The sequence below is a fragment of the Miscanthus floridulus genome, chromosome 18 (assembly GCF_019320115.1).
Source record: "Miscanthus floridulus cultivar M001 chromosome 18, ASM1932011v1, whole genome shotgun sequence".
Taxonomy (NCBI): domain Eukaryota; kingdom Viridiplantae; phylum Streptophyta; class Magnoliopsida; order Poales; family Poaceae; genus Miscanthus; species Miscanthus floridulus.
The window spans coordinates 14,495,710-14,504,337 of NC_089597.1; positions in this window are offsets into that span (position 1 = coordinate 14,495,710).

The window sequence follows — 8,628 nt, forward strand, 5'->3', positions numbered from 1 at the left end:
CCCACCCGAAAGGACTAAAGCTTGATGGATCGCTCGACGTGCCAAGACCTTCATCGTGCTCGGTGATGAGCTCTACAAATGAAGTCCATCAGGGGTGCTCATGAAGTGCATCCCCACCAACCAGGGGAAGCAGCTCCTCCTCAAGGTCCATGTTGGGATTTGCGGACATCATGTGGCCCCAAGGTTGCTAGTCAGAAAAGCCTTTCGCCAAGGTTTTTACTGGCTCACCGTGCTACGAGATGCAGAGGAGGTCATCCGTAGATGTGAAGGATGCCAGTTCTACGCTCGACAAACCCATTTGTCGGCATAGGAGCTCCAAACCATCCCTATCACCTGGCCATTCGTGGTCTGGGGCCTCAACATGGTGGGACCCCTCAAAAAGGGCCTAGGCGGCTTTACTCACCTACTCATAGCAGTCGACAAGTTCACCAAGTGGATAGAGGCCAAGCCCATCACCAACATCCGTTCAGAAGAGGCAGTCAAATTCTTCCTCGACATTATCTATCGGTTTGGCGTTCCTAACTATATCATCATTGACCATGGGACTAACTTCATTAGAAAGAAGTCCCTATACTTTAGTGATGGATACGGCATCAGGATCAACTAGGCCTCGGTCGGACATCCACGAACTAACGGTCAGGTCGAGCGTGCTAATGGCATGGTCCTCCACGGACTTAAGTCATGCATCTTTGACCGACTCAACAAGTACACTAGGCGATGGGTTGTAGAGGTCCTAGCGATCCTCTAGAGCCTAAGAATGACCCCAAACCAATCCACAAGGTTCACACCCTTCTTCCTAGCCTATGGAGCTGAGGCAGTGCTGCCCTTCGACCTCAACCACGGCGCCCCAAGAGTGAAGGCTTTCGACCGCGACTGAGCCACAGAGGCTCAGTAAGACGCAGTCAACCTGCTCAAAGAGGCCCACAAGACGACCGTCATCCACTCCGCTCGCTACCAACAAACCCTGCGTAGGTACCATGAAAGGAAGATCAGGGGGAGGATACTCGAAGTCAGTGATCTCATACTCCGGAGGACCCAATCAACGAAGGAAAAACACAAACTCTATCCACCATGGGAAGGGCCCTATATGGTGACCGAAGTAATCTAACCGGGCACCTACTAACTAGAGGACAACAACAGCAATGTTCTCACCAACACTTGGAACATTGAACAGCTGCGTCGTTTTCCCCTAAATTTGGTCTTACAACTTTTTAGTCAACACTTGCTCCTCTAAAACCACCCTAGCCCAAACATTTTCAGCCTAGGTCGCTTGGGGGCTCCATGAGGGTACAATACTAAATATTACCTCTCTTTTTTACTATCACATGGTAAACAACTTTGTCCCCAAATAGAAGCACATTTCATTTCTTTGATTGCCCTACGTGACTCTATTCTTACTCCCAACCGAACGCACCCCGCCACGACCTATGGTTACAAACAGCTGAGCCCCACGGGCCATGCCCAAGTTCTTAATAGCTGCAGCCTATGGAACTAACGGGCAGTAGTGAAAAATAAAGGATAAAAACAAAAGCTATGCTAGGATAGAAACAAGGAATGGATAGTGGTTCTGTCACAAAAACAGAAATGATGTATTCATTGATACAAAAACTCTTCACACAGGGGCTCACCCACGAACTCAGCTATTACATTTTCTTAAAACTACTTCCATTCCAAATACTACTACGGCCGCTCGACGACATCGCATGACACCAAAAGAAAGGCCATGGCACACGTCACCAGACATAACCACCGCCACAGGGGCCCCGCCCAGTTCCGCTCGCTCGACTTCGGCGAGCGCAATGGGTACCTCAAGGGACCCACCTGGTTTTGCTCCTTCAACTTTGGTGAGCGCAATGGGTACCTCAAGGGCGTCGCACCCATAGATGCTTAGTAGAAGAGCATGGAGCTCTGGACCTTCTCATGCAGTCGAGGCAGCTCCTGAGCAGGGACGCTGCCACCAAAGTATGGCCACCATGGCTAGAAGAGATCTCATCAAACTTTATGAACTAGCCAACCTGAGCAGCTGTAGGCATGGAACCCTCCACCAGCACGATCCTAAGCAACTTCCCCTTCGACAAGGCTCACCCGGTGAAGATCCACTAGAGAAAATCCTCACATGGCTCCATCACAAAAAAGGCCTCACAGATGAATCCAACACGCCACCCCCTTCGGCAGAAGCTGCCCCTTTTTAGGCAAAGATGGCCAGCACCACCCCGGGTAGCCTCTAGCTTGACATCACACTCCGGATTCACAAAAGGACCTATAAGTCCCCCCTTGCTTACCCTCTCTCTCACTTAGGAACCATCGCGGCATACAGGCACTCTCAGTGAGGAGGAAGAAGGAGGAAAGACAACAGTTGGAGAATAGGCAAAGGACTACGACGGAGAGCCCTCTCCCTCCCTCTATTTAAGGAGAAAACATGATAGCTAAAGAGGAGCAAAAGATCAGAGCAAAAACTCTCTCCCTTCCCCCATTCAATGCGGATAGGAAACGATAGGATGAACCCTGACCAATGGGACGCACACTGACTGATGGAACGATGCCTGGTCAGACGAAATGCCACCTGGTAAGACGGGACATGGCCTAGGTATGGCCCACCACTATTGCATGTTGGGCGCGAAAACCAAAGCACCACCATGCGTAGGTAGCTCTCCGCCTCCCCAGACAGGACTTGAAAAACCCAAACAAAGGGATCTCCGCTAGGAGAGACCATCGGGCTTCCTAAGTCGATCGAATGGCTTAGAAAAACACACCGAGAGACAGGTAAGGAGTAAAGGGATGCCCCCATGTATGCCATGCCCACTCCATCATGAACGACGAGCATGAGCCCTGATCGGACATTTATGATTAGAGCTCTTCGAACCCCGTCACTCAAGTGATCAAGGTAACACCACCGACCCTGACTATTTCTTTATTTAAATCATTTCATACATCCATACGTGCATTCATTCCATACGCTCATGCCCCCCGGACGATTCAGGCCCTGAATCGCCCATGGGCTTAGGAACTAAGCATCACACATGTAGCAAAACACATCACAATGCTCCGTGTTGTGTCACGAAGCGGCAGTTGCCTCATTCGACATGAGCAATGACCGACCGGGGTTCAAAGGCTGGCCCACAAAGGGCTCGAGGCCACCCCACGTCAAATAGAGTCAGGGGAGAAAAATGTAGATGAGCCCCATGCGACCCTCGCCCAATCTGGCAGACAGGGTCATCTCAACCTTCTTGTTCGATCCTAAACCTCTACCAAACCCACAGAATCTCTATCGAGGGGAGGCCATTAGGCCATCCGAGTCGGTCTCCAGAATGACCCAGACATCTATCGAGTTGTAGGTAAAGGAGTAGTGGAATGTCACAAGAGGGCTATGTCGACCCCATCACGAACGACGGACCCAGACTCCACTCGATCATACCCATTAGCGAACTCACCGAGCACGTCACTCGAGCCCGAGCGATCGGGACAAGCGACAAAACTCACCCCCTCTAGTTGTGAGAAACCAAGGATGGGGTAACGCACACAACTCAAACCGACCCCTACTAAAGTCCAATGGGGCTCGGGGGCTCAAGACACCAAAACGCCTAGGTCTATGACCCCGAACTCGCCCCATCCGGCTATGCTTCGACTGCACACCAAACGCCTGGGTCTGCGACCCCGAACTCACCCCATCCGGCTATGCTTCGACTACACACCAAATGCCCGGGTCTGCGACCCGAACTCGCCCCATCCGGCTACGCTTCGACTACACACCAAAACACCCAGGTCTATGACCTAGAACTTGCCCCGTCCGGCTACGCTTCGACTGCACACCAAAACACCCGGGTCTGCGACCTCCAACTCGCCTCATCCGGCTACACTTCGACTGCACTCCAAAACTACCTAGGTCTGTGACCCCGAACTCGCCCCATCAGGATCCACAAGCTTCGGCTCACCTGATCCCTAAAACTAACTAAACTAGCTGCCTCAGTTGCGCGGGCCGCATCGAGGCTAGAATCCATGACTCCAGCTCGCCCGATCCCACAATGCGCACTGATGCTAGGATCTGCGAGCTCCGTCTCATCTGATCCCTAAGAACTAACTGTCTCGCCCGATCCCATGGCGCGCATCGATGCTAGCATCCACGAGCTCTACCTCGCCCGATCCCAAAACTAACCGCCTCGGCTACACACCCGCCGTCAAGACAAAAATCCCCCAGATGATTCTGCCCAAATCGCCTAGGGGCTCGGGGGCTCCTGTTGGGTTCATAAACCCAAGGTCCCTCACGGACCAGCTTCCCAACAAAGGCTCGGCCTAAGCAGACAACATGCAACTCATGGGCCGGCCCAAGTATCTGAACAACAGGGCTAGAAGGGTGATCCAATCACCGACCAGAAGGCCTGGCCGAGGAGGAGCGACACCCATTTTTTGACTTCGGCCCACCTCTCTGACCAGAGCACTCACTTCGATCTCCAGCCCACCGTTGGATGCCCTCTTTGACTAGAAGGCCTAGCCAAAGCACTACTTCCGACTCCAACCCCATGTCTCCGATCGGGGTACGTAAAAACCCTGCTCACTGCTCTTCTTCGACTGGCGCAACCAGAGCCAACTGGGACCAACCGACCGGGGACGCCCGCTCGAAAAGGACCAGGGAATGAATGGAGAAAGCAAAGCAAGGTGCATAAGTCAAACCATGATATTAGGGATCGTACCCCATACACCTACATAAATAGTACTCTACAACCTCCCTAACACAAACAGTATTATAGGTGCCGACATTTTCCCTATAGTATTGTGGGCGCCATTAACTCCCATACGGTAAGGCTCCCCCCACATGCCTCTAGGCATCGACAGTGTTGTGGGCATCGGCATTTACCGTACCGAGTGAACATGGTGAAACCCCTCACATGACTCTAGGCATCAATAATATAGCAGGTACCGACATCTGCCATACCTGAACAAAACGACGCAACCTCCCACATGCATCCGACATCCAACAGTGTTGTGGGCACCTACCATCATCCTATACCCACCGACATGGGCAACAAGGCTCAGAAGCATACGTACTCTCTCCCTCTCACTTGTAAGGCCATCCCCTTCATCTATAAAAGGGGATGCGCTCTCTTCCAACAAAAGAAGTGATTTCATATTCATTAGATCGATCAAGTTCACTAGTTCACAACCACAGAACCGCTAGGTTCGAACTTCAAGCACATGCTTGAACACTTAGCTCATAGCAGAGCTCCGGTCACTCTTAGCCCTTCCGACCGGAGCCCGACCAGACCTCTTGTACCGCCCATCTTTCTCCCTCTCATTTGTAACCCCACTACAAACTTCGAGCACCTAGGCTCAGGAATAAAGTCACCGATTGACTCAAACTGGACGTAGGGCATGTTGCCTGAACCAGTATAAACCCTGTGTCATTGAGTGTTAGGCCACCTCCGATCACAATGTACATCAAAACTATAAATATTTACTTGTTGGTTACTTTCTGCACCAACAGAGCCCAAGCCTCGCCACCAGAAGGAGGAGCCCACCTACCACCATAGTGGGCTGGCCGGCCCACTAGGGAGGCCTCCCAGCCCATGGGGGGGCCATCACCCTCCACCGCCACATACTCCTTCCTATGATCTACACCATTGGTTCTAAGATGGTTTTAGGTCGGTTCATCGAACGGTGGTTGGGAGAGTTGACGTGGATCGATGACGTGGCAATTCCTTGCCCCTACTCCTCCTAGAGTCCTTGCCCCTTACTCCAGCTTGATTCCTTGGCCTCTACTCTACCTCTAGCCTATATATAGCAGCCCCTACCCCCCTCCCTCATTAGATCCTAAAACCCTAATTCGTATTCTCCTCATGAGGATCAGAGCTAGCTATCAAGAGAAGATTAGTCCTCCATAGGATCTAGTCTTATAAATAGAAATAGTGAGATAGAGAGTGAGGGAAGAGTTTGGAGGAGACGTCGGCCTGTCGGTGCTCTCTCTACGGCTTGTATCTTGGCAGAATCAAGTTCTAATTGAGCTTGCTTCTGAGATTTCTCTGGTAATCAACTTTTGATCCAAGTATCTTGTTTATATTGTTCTTTAGGTTCATGACTCTTTTGAGTGCTTTATTCATGCACTAGAGTATTAAATGTAAGTGTAAGCATGGTGCTAAGACTTAGGTTAATCACGTGTGTGACATCAATACTATATAGCATCGTACTATATAGCATTGTTGATCCTTTGTAGTCCACCTCCCGTCTGTAGGCGCACGTAGGACACGGTTATGAAGGAAAGCATCCTCTGCTGATGTCTTTCCTTAAGTAATATCCCTAGTTGAACCGTAGAAGACATAAGCTTACCCAAGTTAGAACTAGAGAACCTTAGTTGTCCTCTCTATGCTCCTGTTTATCCTAATCTTATTGCTACTCCTAGTTAAATTAACCCTTAACCTAATCGTTACCCCTTGTTAAGTTAGACCGTAGTTAGTCTCACATGTTTCCCTATGGATACGATACTTGGAATACTTCTGGATGAAAGCTACAGTGGTATCCATGTACTTGTGGATTTATCTGTGTGCGTTAAAATATACCAACAACAGCAAAAAGCACATGGTTGTGTCCGGAAAGCAGAGGATTGTGGGAGCTGATGGAGTCCAAAGCCCCGAAGAGTACAACAACTACACTAAGCTCTCGCTCTTTACCGATCATCCAAAGAAGATCAAGTTGGTCGAGACCCGCGTCAACAAGACCAAGATGATGCCCTGGTTCCGCCCCGATGGTGAGAAGAAGACCATAGTGGGAACACTTGCAGCAAAATGATATGTGTGCCACACATATATGTAATAATGTAGTCACTTATTTATTAACAAGAACTTTATGTAACTGATATATATATATATATATATATATATATATATATATATATATATATATATATATATATATATATCGTAATCTGTACATGTTAAGTGTTTGATTTTTAAAAATAATTTGATACTTGTTGAATGCAACTCTACTACTACACTCCTACAACACTACTACTACACTACTACAACAACTCTACTACTACTCCTACAACTCTACTACTACACTCCCACACTACTACTACTACTCCTACAACTCTACTACTACACTCCTACATCACTACTACTACACTACTACTACTACTACTACTACTACTACTACTACTACTACTACTACTACTACTCCACTACTACTCCTACAACTCTACTCCTACACTACTACTACTCCTCCTACAACTCTACTACTACTACACTTCTACACTACTCCCACTACTCTATTACTCCTACACTACTACTCCTATGAATTTTAAAAAGCATTACAAATTACATTTCAATTTTAAAACGTTGTAAAACCGAAATAACCGAGGAATTGAATGAAATGTTAAAAATGCAAAATCTTAACCGAGGTGGGCACCCTAAGCCGCCCACCTTGGTTAATCTTAACGGTGCTGGTCATCCTAAGTTGTCCGCCTCGGTTAATGATTAACCATGGCGGGCACCATAAAGCAACTGCCTCGGTAAATATTAACCATGGTGGGAACCTTAAGCGGCCCGCCTCGGTTAGTCGTTGTCTATATATACTGCCTTCTCTCCCCTAGATTTTTCTAAGTCCTTCGCTAGTTTCAAATTGACCTTGAAGGGCTGCCCAATTTTTCCGTTGCCACCGCCATCACCATCGCCGAGCTCCTCCGCCCCCATCCCTAACCTCGCGCGCTCTGAGCTATGCCCCACGCCATCTTCCCCATCAGTCCTCGACCTCGGGCCAGCTCCCTAGCTGTGGCCACCGACGCAAACTCAAGGCGAAACCCTAGCTCTATCCGCCGCACCACCCACCGCCATCCGCACCATCCACGACCTCATGGCCTGCTTCCTCGGCTACGCCCTCCCCATCCGTCCGTGACCCCGGTGCCTTCTTCCCTGGCTCTATCTTCACCATCTGTCCGTCACGCCCTCTCCTCGGCATTGAGATTCGCTACCTCTGTCTACCACGCTGTCTGCTGCATCCACCTCCATCCTCTGGTCCCCATGACGTCCTCTGGCTCCGTTCGTCTTCCCCGACTCCTCCATCTTCCCCGACTCCAAATCTAGCTCACCAAGGTTCATCCCCTTTTATGCCTATGTAATGCCTATGATGAACCCTAGCCTATGTGTCAATTTTCTTTAATTCGTGTCTTTGATGCCAATTTGATTGCTGCCTGTGATGCCAAATCTTGTTGTTGAGCAAATGCCACTGCCTGTGATGCCAAATTTTTGTTGCTGAGCAAATGCCAAATTTTTGCTACCTATTGTGATGCCGAATTTTTTGTTGCTGTGAGCAAATGCCAAATTTGAAGTTGCTTACTGCCTGTGATGCCAAATTAATTTTGCTTACTTGGCTCCTTAACTATTACTTGTCCATATATATGGTTGCTCCTTACTAACACTGTTACTTATACATAGTTGCTTATTGAGCTCCATATGTGTCCTATCTGAGCAAATTGAACACTGCTCCTTACTAGCAGTGGTTTGTGGCAGCTATTGCCCTTTGGGGTCAATTTGAAACGGCCGAAGGACTTAGCGCTTCTCTCTACTCTCTACTACTAAGTGATGTTCCTGCTACTCTTCTCTCTACTCTCTGTACTACTACTAGATGCTATTATATGGTACT